The sequence below is a fragment of the Balaenoptera physalus genome (assembly GCF_965194825.1).
Source record: "Balaenoptera physalus genome assembly, chromosome: X".
Lineage (NCBI taxonomy): Eukaryota > Metazoa > Chordata > Mammalia > Artiodactyla > Balaenopteridae > Balaenoptera > Balaenoptera physalus.
Window position 1 is genome coordinate 90,618,432 of NC_138903.1, and position 24,816 is coordinate 90,643,247.

The 24,816-nt window shown below is 38.1% G+C and overlaps 1 long non-coding RNA gene across 1 annotated transcript in view; it reads right to left on the minus strand.

Moving 5' to 3' along the window:
* Positions 1-1,337: 1,337 nt before the first annotated feature.
* LOC309653270 overlaps positions 1,338-24,816 on the minus strand; it is a 44,636-nt gene continuing 21,157 nt past the window's right edge. The window contains exon 5 of the long non-coding RNA XR_014259056.1: positions 1,338-9,159. This is a non-coding gene — a long non-coding RNA (uncharacterized lncRNA). The remainder of the gene's footprint in view (positions 9,160-24,816) is intronic.

Below are 24,816 nucleotides of genomic sequence, written 5' to 3' on the forward strand. Positions count from 1 at the left end.
AGTTGATTCCTAAGAATGAATTAAAAAAAACAAACACATATATGGAATCTAAGAAAAAAAAAAAGGTCATGAAGAACCTAGTGGCAAGACGGGAATAAAGACACAGACCTACTAGAGAATGGACTTGAGGATATGGGGAAGGGGAAGGGTAAGATGTGACAGGGTGAGAGAGTGGCATGGACATATATACACTACCAAATGTAAAATAGATAGCTAGTGGGAAGCAGCCGCATAGCACAGGGAGATCAGCTCAGTGCTTTGTGACCACCTAGAGGGGTGGGATAGGGAGTGTGGGAGGGAGATGTAAGAGGGAGGGGCTATGGGGATATATGTGTACGTATAGCTGATTCATTGTGTTATACTAACACAACATTGTAAAGCAATTATACTCCAATAAAGATGTTAAAAAAAAGATCATTAATGACATGGATGCATTGTTGCTTATACAGGTCTCTAGCTATTTGGCCTTAGGTCTCAAAGGATAAAAATAAAAATCGTTTTGTTCTCACATAGAGCTTTCTCTTCAGCATGGTAAGAGGCTGAATTTTCTGTCTGGTGCCTCTCAGTATCCTTGTACACTAGCAATGCCCCCCTTTCCACCCAGACTTTCAGAAACCTGTCCGGTGAGTTTTGGCCACCCCTCCTTCCCACCTTCCAGTTCCGGGAAGTTCAAGCTGCAGTTCAGGCTTGTGTCACGAGGTGGCACCAACGTACCGCTATCGTCAAACTTCTCTACAAAGACATTTATTCAAGGAGCAAAAAAATACAGTACTCTCCCTTAAATGCCAGCCTTTGAACCTATGCACTGAATAATTCTAATATTGTCTGAAAAAAAAAACTCATCGTAAAAGAAGACTGTAAAGATATATATTCCAGGGACTGCACACAATGAAACACCAGGTGGCAATAGCTCCTTGGCAGTGGGTGGCAGGCAGGTGGAAGGCACCGCAGGCAGAGGTGACTGAGAGAGGATGGGGCATAGGAGCGATGTCTGGGTAGCTGTGTCCAGGGTCATGGACAAGAGATGCCCGACAGGGGGTGGGGGAAGGTCTGGGAAGCCTGTACAGGGTGCGGTAATGGAGAGTGAAATGCTGTGTTCTCTGGGAGGGACCTTCTGCAGCCTAGATACTTCAGCCTACACTGACGGAAGAGATACATCAATGAACGCGATGTAGATTTGTGGTCAAAAGCAGGTGGAACTGTTTTAATATAGATATGAATTTTCCAAAAAGAATTGGTATCATAGTAAACAAATCATATATCGTTTGTTACTTTTGCAAAAAGTACTTTTTTCCCTTAAAACAGGGGGAAAAAAAAGGGATGGATGCCATCTGGTGCCCAGACCCAGGATTGCAAGCTCTGAGAGTCTCAGACCAGGGGACTGGTCAACAAGAGGAACGAAGGGATGGAGGTTGTGATCTTGGCTTAGTGATTGCAGCCAGTATTTTCTGGAAACTTGCGCTTACTGTGAGCAATCCCTCTGTGTCCATCATTTTCTGGGATCTCTAAACCTTAGATAGGGTGTCCAGCCCTGGCCCGAACTAAAGAGAAAGCTGCACTTGTAAGCATGTGTTTGGGGTTATAGAGCTAGAGGAGACCTAGAAACACACACACACAGACACAGACACACACACAGTCAATTCCATTTTAAAATCTACTTCATTTCCCCAGGAAACTGAATACAGTGAATGCTTTTCCAAAGTAATAAATACATGTTCACATTACCTTTGTCAGTCTGTTCACAGTACTTTGTTTTCAAATTTTTATGAAAATGTTTTCCTGAATACATTCCAAACAATACGTGAAAGTACATTTTCTCACCTCTCTTACAGGCCTGGCTCCCGCCCCTTGACCCAAAAGGATCTGTTGTCATAGAACAGTGCCTCCCCTCCAGACGTGTCCCTGTAGGTGAGGGTACATGATCATAGACAACTGCACACACACAGGTGTCTTTTCCTAAAGAGGAATCACATTATTCATCTTTTGCATCTTGTCTTTTCCACTTAATATTCTTCTTAGGGTTTATATTTTCATCTCACTAGTTGTAGTTGTGATGGTTAATTTTATGTGTTAACTCAACTGGCTATGGGATGCCCAGATTAAACATGATTCTGGTTGTGTTTGAGGGTGTTTCTGGATGAGATTAGTATTTGAACTGGTGGACTCAGTAGACTGTCCTCCCCGCTGTGGGTGGGACTCATCCAATCTGTTCAAAGCCTGAATTGAACAAAAGGCAGAGGGAGGAGGAATTCCCCCCCTTCTGCTTCCTGCTGCACTGCCTGACATCTCATCTCATCTTCTCTGGCCCTCACTCCGGGATTTAAACCATCAGCTTCCGGGGTTCTCAGGCCTTTGGACTCGGACTGAACTACACCACCAGCTTTCCTGGGTCTCCAGCTTGCAAAGGACAGACTGTGGGACCTCTCAGCCTCCATAATTGCACAAGCCAATTCCTTGTGATGAATCTCCTTTTATATATAAATACATATCCTGCTGTTTCCATTTCTCTGTAGAACCCTGAATAACACACTAGTGGTTTAGGCATATTTTAACATGTTTGCTATTCATATATATATTTATTTGAGTTCTTTGTTGAAATTAGTTGCCAATCATTTGTTACTGAGTGTGCTTCACAAATCATGGATATTAACCCACTATGAGGCGTAGTTTACAAATGTTTTCTCCCCTCTTTTAACATAACTCTTTTTTTTAATTTAGAAAGTTTTCAATTTCAATGATTAGACTTAAAAACAATGCAAGTATTATTTAAAAAGGAAAAAAAATGTGAGGAGCATGTACTGCCAGCCTCCAGGGAGGTTAGAGCATTCAGAGTCCTGGAGGCATCAGGAGAAAATGGAAAAAATCTTTAAAGTATTTCCACAGTTGGCTGCTGACCTGGAGATAACAAAGGTGTCTACCTGATTTACATAAACTCCCCTAAAATCAGTACCCTGGTATGATGTTGGCCAAAATGATGGGTAACTTGAATGGCTGTTAGGATTAAAGAAGACAAAATATAAAGTACAATTTCTTAAAGCACTTCCTTACATATCACTTTCCTTCCCTCCAGATCACCTGTCTCAAGGGCAACACCTGAGCTTCTGTCTGAGCCCTACTCCCCGCTTCAGGGATCAGCCAATGGATGTGGCCCAGACACCCAGGTCTCTTGGCAGAAGGGAAAGAATTTCATCTCCTCTGTCATCTTCCTCACCCTGAGGGGCTGGTGAGTGAGTACCCATGGGCCACAATAGCAGGGAGTGTGATCGACCACTTCTCCAGCCCTGGAAGCCCATCTTCTAAAAGGGAGGCTGCTCTGTGTCCTCTAGGGAGGGCGAGGGATAGAACCTCATCCCATCCTGCCACTTATGTGGCCAGGTGACCTAGGCTCTGTCACTCTGAACTTGGGCATCTGTGACGTGGGACTCACGATACCTATGTCACAGAGCTGTCCTGAGGGGTGAATGAGGAAAACTGCCCAGAGTATATGGCACGTGGTGGGACTTCAAAGGCTTTTTAAAAGTCAAGACTCAGTAGCAGGGGCTGGCTGAGACTTAGGGCTAAGGCAGGCATTATGGAAAGGTGTTTCTCCTAATGAGAATATAGATATCTTTATGAAGGGAGCAAATCTCTCTCTGGTATGCCTTGAGTTCAAAGTTTTAAAGACAGAAGGATCTCTAGTTTCTTGGGAGACTCAGAAGCTCCTAAGAGCTGCCCAACATCGTGCCTCTGAGCAGACCCTAATCCAGTTCCCCACGCTGGGAAGACAGGCTTGCCTTTGATTCACCTGGTGAGCTCAGTGAGAGGTGGCACCAGGGCAGCAAGCTGTGGTGTTTGCCTAACTGCTGCTCCTGGACTGCTCTGCATGTTAATACGTTTATAGGAAAATTCTAGACCTGTCTCCCATTCAACAGTGCAGGGGTCCTCAGTTCATGCGTCATCCAGCCACGTCACACCACAGTTTCAACCATCCGCTGCCTCTCTGAGAGGCAAAATTCCACAAATTACTTCCATTTCTTTGACACACAAGTATCCATCTTACCATTCACTAATAACTGAATATATATTGTTAAATCCCATACTGTTCCATTGGAGACATCTCATTGGCTCTATATTGGAAATAGGAGGGTAAGAGGGGAAATGAATTATGGGCAAATTCAAAGGTTAAATCTGAGATGACATGGCTCCTTCACATTAACTTTTTTAAAAAATTAAGACTACATTTTTTTAGACAGTGGTACAATCACAGCAAAATTGACTGGGAGGTATAGAGATTTCCCATATACCCTCCCCCATCCCCATACATGCATAGCCTCCCTCATTATCAACATCCCCCACCAGATTGGTACATTTGTTACAATTGATGAAACTACGTGGCCACATCATAATCACGCAAAGTCCACAGTTTACCTTAGGGTTCATTCTTGGTGTTGTACATTCTATAGGTTTGGACAAATGTATAATGACATGTATATCATTATGATACCACACAGAGTAGTTTCATTGCCCTAAAAATGCTCTGTGCTCTGCTTATTCATCCTCTTCCTTTCTCCTTGAAAATCCTAGCAATCACTGATATTTTTACTGTTTCCAGAATGTCATATAGTTGGAATCATACAATATGTAGCTTTTTCTTAAGTTATTTTTTAAATAAATTTATTTATTTATTTGTATTTATTTTTGGCTGCGTTGGGTCTTCGTTGCTGTGCGTGGGCTTTCTCTAGTTGCGACGAGTGCAGGCTACTCTACGTTGCAGTGGGCAGGCTTCTCATTGCAGTGGCTTCCCTTGTGGCACAGCATGGGCTCTAGGCATGTGGACTTCAGTAGTTGTGGCACATGGGCTCAGTAGTTGTGGCGCACGGGCCTATCTGCTCCACAGCATGTGGGATCTTCCCAGACCAAGGCTCGAAACTGTGTCCCCTGCATTGGCAGGCGGATTCTTAACCACTGTGCCACCAGAGAAGTCCCTTCTTATTTTTTATTAAGGTAACATTGGTTTATAACATTATATAAGTTTCATGTGTACAACATTATATTTCTAATGCTGTGTACACTACAGGGTACTCACTGCCAAAAACTTAGTTTCCAGCTGTCACCATACAGTTTATCCCCTTTACACATTTTACCTTCCCCCTCTCTGCCTTTGTTTGGCTTGTTCATTTATTTTGTTTCATTGTTTTATTCCACATATGGGTGAAATCATATGGTATTTGTCTCATTTCATATGACTTATTTCACTTAGCATAATATCCTCAAGGTCCATCCATATTGTTGTAAATGGCAAGATTTCATCTTTTTATGGCTGTGTAGTATTCCAGTGAGTGTGTGTGCGTGTGTGTGTGTGTGTGTGTGGTGTGTGTATGTGTATAACATCTTCTTTATCCATTCATCCATTGATGGGCACTTAGGTTATTTCCATATCTTGGCTATTGTAAATAATGCTGCAATGAACACTATTAGAATGGCTATTATCAAAAAGGCAAGAAATAACAAGTGTTGGCAAAGATGTGGAGAAAAGGGAACCTATATATAGGTTGTATGTTGGAATGTAAATTGGTAAAATCAGTATGGAAAACAGTATGGAGATGCCTCAATAAATTACAAATAGAACTACCATATGATCCAGCTATCCCACCTCTAGGTATTTATCCAAATATGAAAACACTACTTCAAAAAAGATACATAGTCTTCTTCTGATTGGCTTCTTTCACTTAGTAATATGCACTTAAAGTTTGTCCTTGTCTTTTCAAGGCTTAATAGATAATTTCTTTTTAATGCTGAATAATAATATCCCACTGTATAAATGTACCACAGTTTATTTATCCATTCACCTAATTAAGGACATCTTAGTTGCTTCCAAGTTTTGGCAATTACAAATAAAGCTGCTATAAACATCTGTGTGCAGGTTTTTGTGTGGACATAAGTTTTGAACTCCTTTGGGTAAACACCTAGGAGTGTGATTACTGGACTGTGTGGTAAGAGTATGTTTGTTTGGTAAGAAACCACCAAACTGTCTTCCAAAGTGCTGTAACCATTTTGCATTCCCATCAGCAATAGATGAGAGATCCTGTTGCTCCAATTCCTCTCCAAATCCAACTCCAGTTGCCAGTGTTCTGAAGTTTGGCCATTCTAATAAATGTGTAGTGGTATCTCATTGTTAATTTGAACTTCTCTGATCATATATGATGTGGAGTATCTTTACTTACATTTATTTGCCATCTGTATATCTTCTTTGATGAGTTGTCTGTTAAGGTTTTTGTCCCACTTGAAAATTAGTTTGTTCATTTTCTTATTGCTGAGTTTTAAGAATTCTTTGTATATTTGGGATGACTGTCCTTTATCAGATGTGTCTTTTGCAAATATTTTCTTCCATTCTTTGACTTGTCTTCTCTTTCTCTTGACACTGTCCTTTGCAGAGCAAAAGTTTCTAATTTTCATGAATTCCAGCTTATCAATTATTTCTTTCATAGATTGTGCCTTTGGTATTATATCTAAAATGACATTGCCATAAACAAGGGTAACTAGGTTTTTTCCTAAATCGTCTAGCCATTTTATAGTTTTATGTTTTAAATTTAGGTCTGTGATCTATTTTGAGTTATCATTGTGAAGGGTGTAAGGTCTGTGTCTAGATTCATTTTTTCCCATGTGCATGTCTGGTTCTTTCAGCACCATTAGTAGTAAAAACTATCTTTACTCCATTCTTTTGCCTTTGCTCCTTTGTTGAAGATCAGTTGACTATATTTATGTGGGCCTATTTACAGGCTCTTTATTGTTCCATTGATCTATTTGTTCTTTCGCCAATATCACAGTGTTGTGAACTTTATAATAAGCCTTGAAGTTGGGTAGCATCAGCCCTCCAACTTTGTTCTTCTCCTTCAGTATCGTGTTGACTATTCTGGGTCTTTTATCTCTCCATATAAACATTAGAATCAGCTTTTCAATATCCACAAAATAACTGGCTGGGATTTGGGGAGGGGGTTATTGCATTGAACCTACAGATCCAGTTGGGAAGAACTGACATCTTAACAATACTGAGACTTCCTGTCCATGAACATGGAATATCTCTATTTATTTAGTTCTTTGATTTCATTCATCAGAGTTTTGTAGTTTTCCTCATATAGATCTTGTACATATTTTGTTAGATTTATACATAAGTACTTCATTTTGGAAGGTGATAATGTAAATGCATTGTATTTTCAATTTCAAATTCTACTTGTTCTTTGCTGGTATATAGGAAAGTGGCTGACTTTTGTATTTTAACCTTGTATACCGCAACCTTGCCATAACTGCTTATTTGTTCTAGAGGGGTATTTTTGTTGTTGATTCTTTTGGATTTTCTACATAGATGATAATGTCATTTGTTAACAAAGACAATTATATTTCTTCCTTCCCAAACTGTATACCTTCTGTTTCCTTTTCTTACCTTTTTGCATTAGCTAGAACTTCCAGTATGATACTGAAAAGGAGTTGTGAAAGTGAACATCCTTGCTTTGTACCTGATTTTAGTGGGAAACCTTTAAGTTTCTCACCATTAATATGATGTTAGCTGTAGGTTTTTTGTAGATATTCATTATCAATGTGAGGAATTTCTCCTCTATTCCTAGTTTACTGAGAAGGTTTTTTTTTTCAATCATGAATGAGTGTCGCATTTTGTCAAATGCTTCTGTCAAATGTATTGATGTGATCATGCGATCAATCTATTATACTTCCCTTTGCAATTCTACTAGTTTTTGCATCACATATTTTTATACTTTGCTGTTAAGCACATAAATGTTAAAGACTGTTACGTCTTGGAGAACTGACTTCTTTAATCATTATAGAATGCCTTTCTTTATCCCTGATAACTCACCTTGATTTGAAGTCTGCTCTGTCTGAAATGAATATAGCTACTTCTGCTTTCTTTTGGTTAGTGTTAGGATGTTAGCATATTCCCCACCCATTTACTTTTAATCTATATGAATCTTTGTATTTAAAGTGAGTTTCTTGTAGACAACATATGGGTAGGTTTTGTTTTCTGAAAAATATTATATTCAACTATTTAATGTGCCTACTCACAAGTAGTAGACTTCTAAAGGGTTTCTATTTTTTTTTTACCTTTCCTGCATTTCCCATTTTTATCTACAACAAAAGCACTTGGGTTCTGAAGCAAAAAGAATAAAGAGAAAAAATAAGTATCCCCGGCCATTCCACAGTGGGTCGGTGTCAGATAAAGAACATGCCTAAACCAAGGGAATTAGGTAATGAGGTGGCCACAAAACTAATTTATGAATCTATCCACATGACAGTCCCATTTTGGTAGCTTCAGGGAAAATATAATTGCCTAGGGGAAGGGCAAGCATGTCTCTCAGATAAACCTTAGATTTGACAGTCAGATGACATCTCCACTTCCCTGGATTTTAGATAAAAGTAGTTTCACAACATTCTTTATGTACTCTCCCAAATAAAGCTCCTTGAATTAAAAGAAGGCTCATCAGCTTAACCTCCCAATAATCTAAACAATGAATGCCACAAGGGAGTAAAAGGGTGACAGTCTGCATGGGATCACCCAGAGCTCAGCTCCACAGCATCCAGAGGGGGAAAACCCTTAAACAGTGGGATTCAGGGTTAAAGTTTAGTCACAGGCTTATTCACGAGCAATCAACACATGCATATTAAAACACCACTGAATCACCTTCCTTGTGCAATTAAGAATAATAAAAGGCAAGGAAAATATACACATGCCCAGCACTTGTAATACAAAATCAGATCAAGTTCAAAATGGGATGCATCCTTAAGCCAATCAAGGGATATGGGTAGTAGTCTGGAAACAGAAAAACTAAATTTCACCAGGATGCTACAGATTAGATTCTAGATACACAGGCCTACATGAGTAACTGAATGAAAGCCAGTAAATTAGGCCTGAACTTTGAGCTAGATGGCACTTGGGAAACTAAGCCTTTGAAGACATCAGGGAAAAAAGGGTTGAAAATAGTATCTGCAGAATGTGTTAGTGCTCCCTACTGCACATAAGCTAAAAATAATGATTGTGTCCATTTTAGTAGCTCTGCAAGAGAATACACACGGCAAGGAAGGCATATATGGCAGGTCACAATGTTGAGATGTGAATGTGTATTTGTTCTCCTTATGTTTCTTCCTTCCTCCTTTCCATCAGGTAGCCAGCACCTATAGATACAACCATGCAAGAAAACAATACCATATTTCACTTAGGGATATATACATACGTAATAAAATTAATATATATATACATAGGTAATAAACTATAAAGAAAAGTCTTAAGTATGGAAAACCCAAAGTCTTGATAAAAATTACCTCTGGGGAAGAAGGAGACTAATATAATCAGAGAAGATTCAAAGTGAGTTTCAACTGCATATGTGATATTTTATTTCTCAATTTGAATATACAGAAGTCCGTTATATTATTTTCTATAAATCTATGTCTGAAATTTTCAAAACAAGCATTCTTTCTATGAGCTTTAATTCTGCTCTGAAAAATGATCCATTACTAACTTAGAAATTGTGGAAAATATTGTCAAGTCCAGAGATAAATAAATAAATAACCAGAAACCTACCATTCAGTGATTTAAAAATAATATATGATGTTTGTGCATTTACTCTAATCATATTCTCCATGTATGTACATATAATGCTTATATATTACATATGGGTCTCACATCTCTGGAGGCTCAATATTAGCTATAAAGATCATGAAATCAGTAATTAAATTTGCCCAGCTCACATCTAACTTTATCTAACACCAAAGCCCATGTTGCTAACCATTGGGATATACAAACTTTTTCTGTTATGGATGAGGCCAACACAAGGGAAATGACTATGCTTGGTCTTATAAAAAAATAAATCTGGTATTTAGGACACAGGTATCCTGATTTCAGTGTGTTATATGGCAGACCCTTCTTAATACTCTGTTATTTTGTACTTTCTTCTTTCTGGCACTCAATGGGTTAATGCTATTCCAATGTGAAAATGGAAGATAAAATGGGGAGAGAAGAAAATACATTAAAAACTAATAAGAGAAGTGATGTCAGCAAAATGGCAGGCTAAGAAGCTCCAGGCCCTCATTCACCCACAAAAAACATTATAAAAAATAACTAGAGACTTGATAAAATAACTTTATAAGAGATCTGAGACTAGTCAAAGGTCTACAGCAACTAAGGAACACCCAGTCAGGAAAAGACCTAATTAAAAATGGTAGGGAAAGTTTTGAGTCATTACTTACCCTTTCCTTACCACCTGCCCAGTGTGGCAGCAGTTTTGAATTGGAGGAGGTGGCAGCCCAGTTCCCAGTCCGTCCTTCAAACCAGAGAAGTAGAATAGACCTAATTTCCAATATTCTAACTTGTCTGAGTGCTGCCTGAAGGACTCCTCTTTGTTTTTCCTAACTTTGAAGACAGGCGGGAAAGGCGACAGTGCCTGTGAAAGGTGCAAGAAGACTATAGGTCTACAGAAAGCTGAGACAAGAGATTATAGGTGGAGGCATACAATAGACTATCTAAGGTGCCAAGAAGAATCTGGCGTGAGACTCTTTGGGAAATTAAGACATTTAAAAGTAGCCATGTATAAAGGGGAACTGAGATATTCACACACAGGCCCACACAACATGCATGTGCAGAAAAGGCCTGAGAAGATCTTAAGCTTTCACTTCAGGCTAATTCCTATGATCAGAGCAAGTCCAGCTCATTGGTAAAGGATTACCCTTGTAGAGAGCAAGTCTGCAAAGACTGGTAGAGGTGTTGTTATTTGAGATGTTCATATTGCAACCAAAAATGACAAAGCATACAAAGAAACAGGAAAATATAGCCCATTCAAAGGCACAGAAAAAATTGATAGAACCATCTCCACCCAAAGAAGCCCTGACATAGGACTTACTAGACAAAGATTTTAAAGCAACTGTCTTATATATGCTCAAGAGACAAAGGAAAACAGACAAAGAACTAAAGGTAATCAGGAAAAAGAAGTATGAATAAAATGAGAATATCAGCAGAGACAGAAATTTTTAAAAGGAACGAAACAAATTCTGGAGCTGAATAATATTATAATGTAATTGAAAAATTCATTAGAATGGTTCAATTGTAGATTTGATCAGGCAGAAGAAAGAATCAGCGAACTCAAAGATAGGACATTTGTAAGTATTGAGTCTGAGGAGCAGAAAGAAAAAAATAATGAAGAAAAGAGAACAGAGCCTAAGGGTCTTATGGGATACCATCAAGGGGACCAAAATACACATCATGAGAGTCCCAGAAGGATAAGAGAGCCAGAAAGTGGCAGAAAGATTACATGAAAAAAATAATGGCCAAAAACTTCCCAGCTTTGACATAATATGTAAATGTACAAGTAAAAGAGGCTCAACAAACCGCAGCTATGACAAACATAAACAGTCCCACACCAACAAACATTAAAATCAAACTGTCAATAGGAAAAGACAGAGAGAATCTTTCAAGTAGCAAGAGAAAATCACCTTATCACATACAAGGGATCCTCAATAATATTACCAGCTGATTTGTCAGCTGAAACTTTAGAGGCCAGATGTGGTAAGATAATATATTTAAAGTACTTAAAGAAAGAATCTATCAAATGAGAATTCTATATCTGTCAAAACTATCCTTCAAAAATGAGGGTGAAATCAAGGCATTCCCAGATAAACAGAAGCTAAGGAAGTTCATTAGCACTAGACCTGCCCTACAAGAAAGACTAATGGGAGTCCTTAAAGTTGAAATGAAAGGACACTAAACAATAACTTGTGGCTATATAAAACTATAAAGATCTCTGGTAAGGTAAATATATGGACAAATATAAAAATCAGTATTTAAAAATTTTTGGTTTCTAAATCCACTTTTAATTTTGTACAGGATTTAAAAGACAAATACATCAAAAAAATCTATTTTAATAGTTGCACAATGTATAAAAATGTAATTGGTGATATCAATAACATAAAGTGGGTGGGAGGAGGACAACACTATAAACCAACTGGCCTTAACAGACATATACAGAACACTCCAACAAACAATAGCAACATATACATTGTTCTCAACTGCACATGGAATATGGTCCAGAATAGGCCATGTTAGTTACAAAACTAGTCTTAATAAATTTTGAAAGATTGAAATCATACAAATTATCTTTTTAAATCACAATAGAATGAAACTAGAAATCAATAACAGAAGGAAAACTGAAAAATTCACAACTGTGTGGAAATTAAACAACATACTCTTAAACAACCAATGGGTCAAAGAGAAAACCACAAGGGAATTTAGAAAATACCATGAGACAAATATAAGTGAAAATGCAACAACCAAAACTTATGGTACAGCAAAGCAGTGCTGAGATGGAAATTTATAACTGTCAATGCTTACATGAAAGAGATGATCTCAAATTAACAACCTAATTTTACAGCTTAAGGAACTAGGAAAAGAAGAACAAACTAAACCCAAAGCTAGCAAAAGGAAGGAAATAATATGTGTGGTTTAGAGTGGAGATAAATAAAAACAGAAAGTAGAAAAACAAAAGAAAAAACCAATGAAACCAAAATGGTCCTTAGAAAATATCAACAAAATTGACAAATCTTTAGCTACACTGACTGAATAAAAAGAGAATACACAAATACTAACATCAGAAATGAAAGTGGGGACATTACTACTGATTTTACAGAAATGAAAAGGATTATAGGAGAATACAATGGACAATTATACACCAACAAACTAAATAACCTGGATGAAATGAACAAATTCCTAGAAACACAAAGCCTACTAATCGAATCATGAATAAACAGAAAATCTTTCATTCATTGCTGGTGGAAGTGCAAAATGGTATGGCCACTTTGGAAGACAGTTTGGCAGTTTCTTAGAAAGCTAAACATACTCTTACCTCATGATCTAGCAATTGCACTCCTTAGGATTTACCCAAATATGTTGAAAACTTATGTCCACACAGAAACCTGCACAAGGATGTTTATAGCAGTTTTATCCATAATTGCCTAAACTTGGAAGCAATCAAGATGTCCTTCAGTAGGTGAATGGATAAATTGTGGTACATTTATACAATGGAATATTATTCATTGCTAAAAAGAAATGACCCATCAAGCCTTGAAAAGACATGGATGAACTTTAAATGCATATTACTAAATTAAAGAAGTCGATCAGAAAAGGCTACACATTGTATGATTCCAACTATATGACATTCTGGCAATGGCATGAATATGGAGACAGTAAAAAGATCAGTGATCGCCAGTGGTTGGGGGAAGGGAGGGATGAATAGGTTGGGCATAGAACAACTTTAGGGCAGTGAAATTTTTCTGTATGATATTACAGTTGTGGACATATCTCAGCATATATTTGCCTAAACCCACAGACTGTACAACACCAAGAGTGAACCCTAATGTAAGCTATGGACTTTGGGTGATAATGATGTGTCAATGTGGGTTCATTGATGTGCCACACTGGTGTGGAATTTTGATAGTGAGAGAGGCTGTGTGTGTGCTGGAGAAGGGGTCATATGGGAACTCTTTAATTTTCTGTCAATTTTTCTGGGAACCTAAAACTGCTATAAGAAAATGGTCTATTTTCAAATATTCTCAAAGTATTGAAGAAGAGGGAACACTTCTTAACTCATTTTGTAAGACCAATATTATTCTGATACCAAAACCAGACATATACACTACAAGAAAAGAATACTTGGCCAATATCCCTTATATTGATACAGATATCCTAAAAAATGTTAGCAAACCAAATTCAGAAGCATATAGAAGGATTATACACAATGACAAAGTGGGATTTATTCATGGAATACAAGTGTGGTTCACCATTCAAAAACTAAACAATGTAATATACCACATTAACAGAATGAAGGTAAAAAACACACAATCAATTCATGTTTAAAAAGCATTTGATAGAATTCAGTACCCTTTCATGATAAAAACACTCAACAAACTAGGAATAGAAGGAAACCACCTTAACATAATAAATGCCATATATGAAAACCCACAACTAACATCACACTCAATGGTGAAAACAAAAGCTTTTCCACTAAGATCAGGAATAGGAGAAGGATGCCCATTTTCACCACTACTGTGCAACATAGTTTTGGAAGCTCTAGCCGGAGCAATTAGGCAAGCAAAAGAAATAATAAGTATCCAAATTGGAAAGGAAGAAGTTCAACTATCTCTGTTCAGAGATGATATGATCTGACATGTAGAAAACCCTAAAGATTCCACACACAAAAAAATTATTAGAACTAATAAGTTAATTCAGCAAAACTGGATACAATATCAACCTGCAAAAATAAATTATATTTCCATACATTAAAAATAAATAATCCAAAAAGGAATTTATGAAAAATTACAGTTACAATTACATTTACACTAAGAAGAATAAAATACTCTAGGAATAACCTTAACCAAGGAGGCAAAAGACTTGCAAACTGAAAACTACAGAACATTGTTGAAGGAAATTAAAGAGAACATAAATAAATGGAAAGATATCCTGTGTTCATGGATTAGAAGATTTAGTATTGTTAAATTGTCAAAACTACCCAAAGTGATATACAGATTCAGTGTAATCTCTATCAAAATTTCAATTATGTTGTTGGAGAAATTTTAAAAACGTATCCTAAAATTCATATAGAATCTTAAGGGATGCAGAATAGCCAAAACAACCTTGAAAAAGAAGAACAAATTTGGAGGACACAAATTCCTCATATCAAATTTATTTCAAAAATATAATAATCAAAACAGTGTGCTATTATCATACAGACAGACACATAGATCAATGGAATGTAAGAGACAACCCAGAAATATACACTCACCCCTATGGTCAAATGATTTTCAACAAGGGTGCAAGACCATTCAATGGGGAAAGGACAGTGTTTTCAATAAATGGTACTGAGAAAACTGATATCCACATGCAAAAGAATGAAGTTGGGCATTTATCTTACACCATATACAAAAATTAACTCAAAATAAATCAAAGACAAATGTAAGAACTAAAACTATAAAACTCAGAAGAAAACATAGGGGAGAAGCTTCATGATGTTGGATTTGGCAACAACTCCTCAGAAATGACACCAAAAGCACAGGAAACAAAAGATAAAATAAATAAATTGAACTTCATCAATAACTTTCATGCCTCAAAGGACACCATCAACAGAGTGAAAAGGCAACACAAAGAATGGGAGAAAATATTTGCAAATAATATATCTGATAAGGGATTAACATCCAGAACATACAAGGAATTCCTATAACAACAACAAAATGAACAATTTGATTAAAAACTGGGCAAAGAAATTGAATAGACATTTCTCCAAAAAATATGTACAAATAGCCAATGAGTATTTGAAAAGATGCTCAACATTACTAATCATTAGGAAAATGCAAATCCAAACCACAATGAGAACAACCTTACACCCATTAGGATGGCTATTAATAAAAAAAACAAACAGAATAGACATTTTTGCGAAGAAGACATACAGATGGCTAACAGGCACATGAAAAGATGCTCAACGTCACTAATCATGAGAGAAATGCAACTCAAAACCACAATTAGGCATCACCTCACACCTATCAGAATGGCTATCATCAAAAAGTCTACAAATAGCAAATGTTAGCATAGATTTGGAGGAAAGGGAACCCTTGTACACTGTTGGTGTGAATGTAAATTGGTGCGTCCACCTTGGAAAACAGTATGGAGTTTCCTAATAAACTAAAAATAGAACTACTGTATGATCCAGCAATTCTTTTTTTTTTATATCTGAAGAAAATGAAAACACTAATCTGAAAAGATACGTGCACCCCAATGTTCATAGCAGCATTATATACAATAGCCAAGATATGAAAACAACCTAAGTGGCCATCAACAGATAAATGGACAAAGAATATTTGGGATATATATATATATATTACACAGCCATAAAAAAGAATGAAATTCTGCCATTTGCAACAACGTGATGGACCTAGAGAGTATTATACTTGGTGAAATAAGTCAGACCAAGAAAGACAACCTATGTTATCACTTATATGTGGAATCTAAAAAGTAAAACAAATGTATATAACAAAAAAGACTCACAGAGAACAAACTGGTGGTTACCAGTATGGGGAGAGGGCAGAGGGGAGGAGCAAGAGAGAGGTATGGGATTAAGTGATATGAACTGCTATGTTATAAAAGAGATAAGCAACAAGGATATAAATATTGTACAGCACAGGGAATATAGCCATTGTTTTGTAATAAATTTAAATGGAGTATAGTCTATAAAAATATTGAATCACTATGTTGTACACCTGAAACTAAAATATCCTAAATCAACTACACTTCAATTAAAAATTAATAAATAACAAAAACCAGAAATTAGCAAGTGTTGGTGAGGATGTCGAGAAATCATTACTTTGTGCCTTGCTGGTGGGAATATAAAATGGTGCAGCTGCTGTAGAAAACAGGATGATGGCTCCCCAAAAAAATTAAACAAAGAATTTTCATATGATCCAGCAATTACACTTCTGGGTATATACCACAAATAATTAAAAGCAGCACTCAAACAGATATTTGCACAACAAAGCTCTTAGACTATTCACAATAGTCAGAAGGCAGAAACAACTCAAATGTCCATTGACAGATGAATGGAGAAACAAATTGTGGTATATGCATACGATGGAATATTATTCAGCCTTAAAATGGAATGAAATTCTGATACATGCTACAACATGAGTGAACCTTGAAGACATTATGCTAAGTGAAATATTCCATACACTAAAGGACAGATATTGTATTATTTCTTTTATATGAAATACATATAATAATAAGTCATAGAGACAGAAAGTAGAATAGTGGTTACCAGGGCTTCGGGGAGCAGATAACAGAGAGTTATTTTTTAATGGGTACAGAGTTTCAGTTTGGGATGATAAAAAAGTTCCGGAAATAGGAAGTGGCAATGGTTGTACAACAATGTGAATGCACTAAATGCCACTGAACTGTATATTTAAATATGGTTAAAATGATAAATTTGTTATGTATATTTTGCCACAAATAACAAAAGAGGAGGGTGGGAAAGAGAAGCATGCTGACACTCTTTTTCTGTCTCTGAATGTTGTTAATTGGGTGTGAAGCCTGGAACTATGGCAGCCATCTTGAGATCACGAGAGCCAGACAAACCAACACACTGATGATGGAAAGAACCTGTGTCCTTGATGACACTGTTGGAACAGCTAAATTAAACCAATCATGGAATTGGCTTTCTGCCAGATTTCTTGTTAAATGAGAAAACTCCCCTTATTGTTTAAAAATAAGTATTGAAAGGATGATTACTTCCTCTTCCTCAACATCCTCAGGTATCTCATCCTATAAGAATGTCAGCAAAGCTTATCCATCATATAAATATGCATATATTTCATTTACTTCTGCTTCAAATTCAATTGATCTCTATGAGATATTCATGTTAAAGTCTCTTTTATGGGAAGGAGAACTTTCCTAACTACGACTCAAAATTCAAGCACATTAAGGAAAAAAGATTAGTAAATTTGACTACATAAAAATAACAATAACAATTTGGCATGCCATAAAACATGCTAGACAATTAAAAAGACACAAGAAAAATATGTGTAACTAATATCTAACAAACTGTTGATATTCCTTCTATATAGAAGCTTATCAGAGTCATTAAAAAACAGTCATTAATAAACAACAACCCTATCACAGACATGGAAGAAATAAACAATTAATGGAAAAAATGCAAATTGTCTTTAAACATATGTAAAAGATGCTCAAACTTGCTTTTAGTAAGGGAGATGCAATTAAAACTACAGTAAGATACCATTTCTAAACTATTAGATTGGCAAATCCAAAAGATTATCAACACACTCATTTGATGAGGATGTAAAAAAACACATGTCCTTTCACATACTGCTCACGGCGATGCAAAAGGTTATGATTACCGTAGTAGGTTTAATATTTGTTTCCAAAGATATCAGATCCTAGGGCTTCCCTGGTGGTGCAGTAGTTAAGAATCCACCTGACAACACAGGGGACACAGGTTCAAGCCCTGGTCCGGGAAGATCCCACATGCCATGGAGCAACTAAGCCCATGTGCCACAACTACTGAGCCTGCGCTCTAGAGCCCACGAGCCACAACTACTGAGCCCGTGAGCCACAACTACTGAAGCCCATGTGCCTAGAGCCCGTGCTCCACAACAAGAGAAGCCACCGCAATGAGAAGCCCGCGCACCGCAACGAAGAGTAGCCTTCGCTCGCCACAACTAGAGAAAGCCCGTGTGCAGCAGCAAAGACCTAACATAGCCAAAAATAAACAAAATAAATAAATTTTTAAAAAAAAGATATCAGATCCTAATCTCTGGAACCTATAAATCTTACTATATTTGGAAAAAGCGTCTTTGCAAATGTGATGAAGTTAAGGATTTTGAAATGGAGAGATTATCCTGATTATCCAGGCCCTAGAGGCAATCATAAGTGTCTTTACAACAGAGAGGCAGAGGGAGAATTGACACAGACACAAAAGGAGAAGGCAATGTGACCAGGGATGCAAAGGTTGGAGTGACACAGGCACAAGCCAAGGAATGTCAGCAGCCAAGAGAAGCTTGAAGAGGCAAGGAACAGATTCTCCTCTAGAGCCTCCAGAAGGAGCGTCATGCTGCTGACACCTTGAGTTTGGCCCAGTGAAACTAATTTTGGACTTCTGACCTCTAAACTAGTGAGTGAATTAATTTCTGTTTTTTATAGATACCAGGCTTGTAGTTATTTATTACGGTAGCTATAGGAAAGTAATGCAACCACTATAAAAGGGAATTTGATTATACCTAGCAAAATTATATATGTTCTTATGCTTTGACTAAGAAATCCCATTTCCAGAAACATTATATCTATATACTAAAGATATATGGGTAATGACACAAAAAGATGACAGATATAAATACAGATATTCACTGAGGCACTACTTGTATAAGAAAAAATGGAAGCAACTTAAATATCCATCAATTCTGTGCTGGATGAACTATCACACAACCCACAGTATATACTAAGTAAGCTCAAAGAAGAATTATGAATAGCTCCACATAAAGCTACGGTGGGACATCCAGGATATACTGCTAAGAGAAAAAGTCCATGTACACAAAGGTATATAGCATGGTATTTTTTTAATCTAAGAATTGGGGGAATTCAAATACAGCTGACCCTTGAACAACACAGGGACAAGGGGCACTGACCCTCCACACAGTCGAAAACCTGCACAAAACTCATAGTTGGCCCTCCATATACTCAGTTCCTCCATATCCATGGGTCCTCTGTATCTGTGGTTCCGTATCTGTGGTTCAACCAACTTTGGATCAAATAGTATTGCAGTATTTACCACTGAAAAAAAAAATCCATGTATAAGTGGACAAATCTGTATTGTTCAAGGGTCAACTGTATATACACTTGTAGTTATATTAAAAAATAAAAGGAAATGACTTTTGTTTGGGGGACAAGATTTAATAGACACACTTCTCCCTATTACTTTGGCTAGGTATGCTAAAAATCCTGGATATTACAGGTAAAACAAATATAAGATGCCTCTGAAAAGTGAAAAGAAAAAAGTCAGACTGGCTGGGGACTTTGAGATCCAAGTAATAAGGCAGTGAATTCCCTTGGCTTTATTTTTACCTCATACACACCAGATGGGGTGCTGGAGAAGCATGAGACCATAAAACACCAAAAGGAAAAGACAAAAAGAGCTCTAAGAAAAGCCTGCTGTATTTAGACACAGAACCAGAAAAAGGAGGAACCTAGCAAGAAACAAAGCTTTTAGACAACAACTGCCCTAAAATCACAGAATGAAACACAGCTGCGCCCTCACCATGGCAGCAAAGACTGAGTGGGAAATGTGGACTCCATGCTCACTTGATTATAAACAAATACCCCTCCCCACTCTTTGGGGTGGTATCAGAGAAGACCCCATGGGAAGGAAGGGCTTTCATCCCCACCTGGTGGAAATGAGCACACACCCCACCCATGGTGTCAGTGGAGACCATGCAAGGAGTCTGACTTCCACCCACATCCAGTGAAAATTAGGCTCCCCTTCCCCTCCTCTCTCATGGAAGGGAAGGCACCCTTCCCCTCTCTGGGCTGGTGCCACCCGAAGCCAAGCGAAACAGTGGAACTTTCACGACCATCCGATGAGGAGCCCTCCTCCCCTCCACAGTGTCAGGGCAGGCCACAAGGAAGGCAGGCAAGAAGTGCCTTCCCACTCCTACCTGGGTGGTGTCGGTGGAGACCTGGTGGGGAGTGAAATCCTTCTTCCACCAAGCAGTAGTAACAGGGCTCCACTTCCCTTCCACCCCCATGCCTGCCCCATCCCCCATGTTAGTAGAGCCTGAGTGGGGAACCTGGACTTTTATCCCCACCTGGCAGTAATGAACACCCCCTCCCCCTGGGATGGTGTCAATGGAGGCCACATACGGAACAGTAAGGAGGTGTGCTCCCTCTCCCAGCCAGGGTAGTGTAGGTGGAGGCCTGGTGGGGAGCCTGAAATTCCACCTCTACCAAGCACTAATGAGGCAGGCACCCCTTCCTCTCCCTCTCTACCCTCCAACTCCTGAGTCAGAGAAGACTGAGTGGTGAACCTGGACTTTCATCCTCACCTGGCTGCTATGAGACTGTGATCCCTTTCCCCCATTGGCATGGTGTCACTGAAGCCTTGCTAAAACAGATGACTTAAATAAGACACAGTCTCATAACATAATACCCAAAATGTCCTGGATATAATCAAAACTCTTCTATCCAAAAAAATAAAAAAATCTTAATTGAGTGAAAAAATATAATCGACAAACAACACCACCAAGATAATAATACTGGAATTTTCTAACGTAAATTTTAAAGTAGTCATCATAAAAATGTTTCAAAAAATATTGCAATGAGAAAATACAAACATGCTTGAAACAAATGAAAAAAGTAGAAAGTCTCAGCAAAGAAATGGAAGATACACAGAAGAACCAAATGGAAATTTTATTTAATTAAATTAATTAATTTATTTTTTAACATCTTTATTGGAGTATAATTGCTCTAAAATGGTGTGTTAGTTTCTGCTTTATAACAAAGTGAATCAGTTATACATATATATATATATATATATATATATATATCCCCATATCTCTTCCCTCTTGCGTCTCCCTCCCTCCCACCCTCCCTATCCCACCCCTCTAGGTGGTCACAAAACATGGAAATTTTAGAACTGAAACATACTGAAATAGAAATTCAATGGATGGATGTAACTGCAGAATGGAGAGGAAAGAGGAAAGTTAATGTGAAGGCAGAACAACAGCAACAACCCAACTTTAACGACTGAGAAAAATAGACTAAAAAAATATAAAACAATGCCTCGGGGACCTACCTATGGGACCATAAACAAAAGATGTGATACTCATGTCATTTTTTCTTGGAAGGAGAGGAGAAAAAGTGCATGGGAGAAAAAGTGTTTGAAGAAATTATGGCTAACAAATTTCAAGTTGAGCAAAAGACATAAACCTAGAGGTTCAAGAAGCTGAGCGAACCCCAAAAAGAATTGTTCCAAAGAAATCCATGAAACACACATCATGATCAAACTTAGGAAAATATTAAAGACAAACCCCCCAAAAAAATCGGAAAAAATTTGAAAGCAGGGAGAGAGAAATAATGCGTTATCTAAAGGAAAAAAACAATTCAAATAACAGCAATTTTTTCATCAGAAACCATGGAGTATAGAAGGAAGTGGCACAACATTTTTCAAGTGCTGAAAGAAAACTGTTAACCTAAAATTCTATATCCGGTGGTTATGTTATCCTTCAGGAAAGGTGGGGTATGCAAAGACATTGTCGGATGAAGGAAAATGAAGAGAATTTATCACCAGCAGAATGTAAAGTAAACGAATGGCTAAAGGAAGTTCTTAAGACAGAAAGGAATTGATAATAGAGGTGCTCTTAGAATGTCAGTAAGGAGGAAAGAAAATTGGAAAGAGCAAAAATATAAACATAGTAGCTTTTCCTTTTCCTCTTGAAATTTCTAAAATTCTGTTTAATGGTTGAATCAAAAAGTATTACACTATGTTATGTGGTTCTCAATGAATGTAGAGAAAATACTGAAGACTATTCTACTACAAAAGGTGGATAATAATGGAACTTTGTTGATCACACAATGGAAAGAGTTGGGCATGCAGATACTCACCACTATTTGAGCTACCTAATACCCATGTAGATATGAATCAGTGAATGAATGAAAGATATCCTAGGATAAGGGCACAAATATTCCCCAGATTCTAAATGATAATTAAAATCTCTACATCATCTCCATGAACACTCACTTACTTTGGTATCATGCTCTTTCCTCTGCCCTTAGAAAATATCTCTATCAGAATGCAGTGCTTTTCAGACGTTTCAAATCTGTTCTAACACCACCAACTGCATTCTGTAATATCCACTCCCTGGTTATTAAATGCTTCTATTCCAACGCCAAGGGACTCAGGGAAGCCCAAGAATTTTACCCTGCATCTTCATTAATCCCTACCTTCTGTAAGTTGGCAGAGAGATGAATTTAGAGGCAAGGAAAGAGGCATTGTGGGCCCACATGGTAAACTACTGAAGCCCTCCAAAAAAGATCCAGTGATAGGGCCAACTGTCTATGAAAGAACGTGTGCAGATGACATGGCTGAAATCCAGAAACAAACTATTATATCCCAGGAGAAATCCTGTGCAGAGACTCTACTGAACAGGGTTGAAAAAGGTCAGGAAGTATGGATGATAACACATTTAATTAAGTATACTGAGCCCATGAGTCTACAACAGCAAAGAGTTACCCAAGCAGAAGGGAGGAGGGGTTTTGTCAAAAAAGATCTGTTTGGGGCAAGGGTCAGATCTTAACTCTGCAGAAATGATAAGTGCACAAGAAAAATATGTGTTTTTTTAAAAAAAAGCCTAAACTTGTCAGAGCAGTGCTGTGTTGTGATACACCTCACTGAACGGATGAAAGGAGGAAAGCAACAAAGGAGGAGAAAAGCCTGAGTGACCTCAGGGATGACGCAGAGATGAAACAAAGGAGAGTGTGGGAAGAGCTAACAGGTGGACAGAGTGTTCTGGTTAAGAATGTGACTTCAGGAGGCAGGTAGAACCTCGCTGGCAGATGGAGTCCATGGAACCTGGGGTCAGAGAGAAACTAGAGGGTGTATGGTTTCCAGATGGTGTGGGGGATCCATTAGTCGTGAATCCTTCCACTTGATGTCTGCTTCCTACTTTAATGGAGGTTTAGGGAACTGAGCATCAACTCAGCTTCCCTACTGTCTGTGCTCCCGGTTCTTCTCTGCCCCCACGGACCAGCAACACACCAGCAGGGCACTTTCCTCCTTACCATCGTTGTCCCATTTCAGTGTATAAAGGGGCTATGTAGTGTCCCATGGAAGCGAATGTGTTCCTTCCCCAATCAGTCCTATACCTGGACAGCCTCAGACCCCTGGAGTGTCCCATCAGTTACCTCTGAGCTCTGTCTCCTCACCCGGGAGCCCCCACTCTTCACTCCAGTCAGGGTGGACTTCCCCCCCACTTTCTCCCATACAGCCCCCATAAGTCTGGCCCACTGTCCCAGGCCCAGCTCCTCTTTGCAGAGTCTCTGACAACTTCCTCCTCTTTATAAATTAAGAGGGTTCTACAGAGGTGACCAGAACACCACAAGGAACAAGAATGTGTGAAATCATAAACATGACCTCTGTAGCCCCTGAGTCAGTAGAGGTATGAATAGTGACACATGCTTCATAACACACAGCAGGGGAAGGAACTCACCTTGGGTGGCTCAGGCTCTGGGACCCAGAAAGAGATCCTGATTCTTGTTCCAGTGTCCCTCCCTGCCAACCCCCAGTCACCTCTTCCTAGAACTCCAAGTAGGTCCCGAACCCTCAGGTCACCAACAGAGGACGGGAAAAGCACTATTATTCACTGGAAAGAATGAGGATTTTTCCCCAGCCCAACTCCATTACACTGCATATCACAGAGATGGCACTGAAATTCCTACGTAATATAGTTAGGTGCGCGGTTCCTTTCCTTTTCTTACATCCCCAAATGCTCACTCAAATATAGTAATGCTATTGAGGTTAATAAACAACAACCCTGTTAAAGATTGGAAGTTAGGATAGAAAGGAAGCAAACATTGGTGTTGTGGACGATGTGCCAAATACTGTGCTGGGATCTTGATGAAATTTTACCCTTGAACTCCTCACATCACTCCTTTGAGTGTAAGGACCAGGAGATAGACACATAAACACACATACACACATATAAATATATATATACACATATACATATGTGTGTATATGTGAGTGTGTGTGTGCACACGTTATATATTAAATAACTTAGCAAGCTAGAGGATAAGAACACTTTGTGTGTGTGTGTGTGTGTGTGTGTGTGTGTGTAGTGCCAACATGCAGAAAAATATTATAATTTGTTTAGGAAAGTTCTCATATGGAATAAAAGGATATAGCGATGCATGGGAATAATAATCATCCCTTTCTGGATACTAATTATCTCTAGGAGAGAGGAAGGGGATACAATCAGGGAGGAGTAAAGTTTTTTCTTAATCTGGATTGATTTTATAGTTCTATGCTCTTCATCTGAAATCCTTCATAAGTAGTAGCACTTTTAGGGGATTCAGTTTTTTTTATCATAAATGTAATACATACTCCATTTAGCAAATGTTTAACATTTTGAGTCAAATGCAGTGTTAAAAAATATCAATACCCAGCAATCCCATCATCATTGAAATTCACACTATGCTATTTCGTTCCCTTATTTTCCTCTGCATGTAAATATGTAAACATA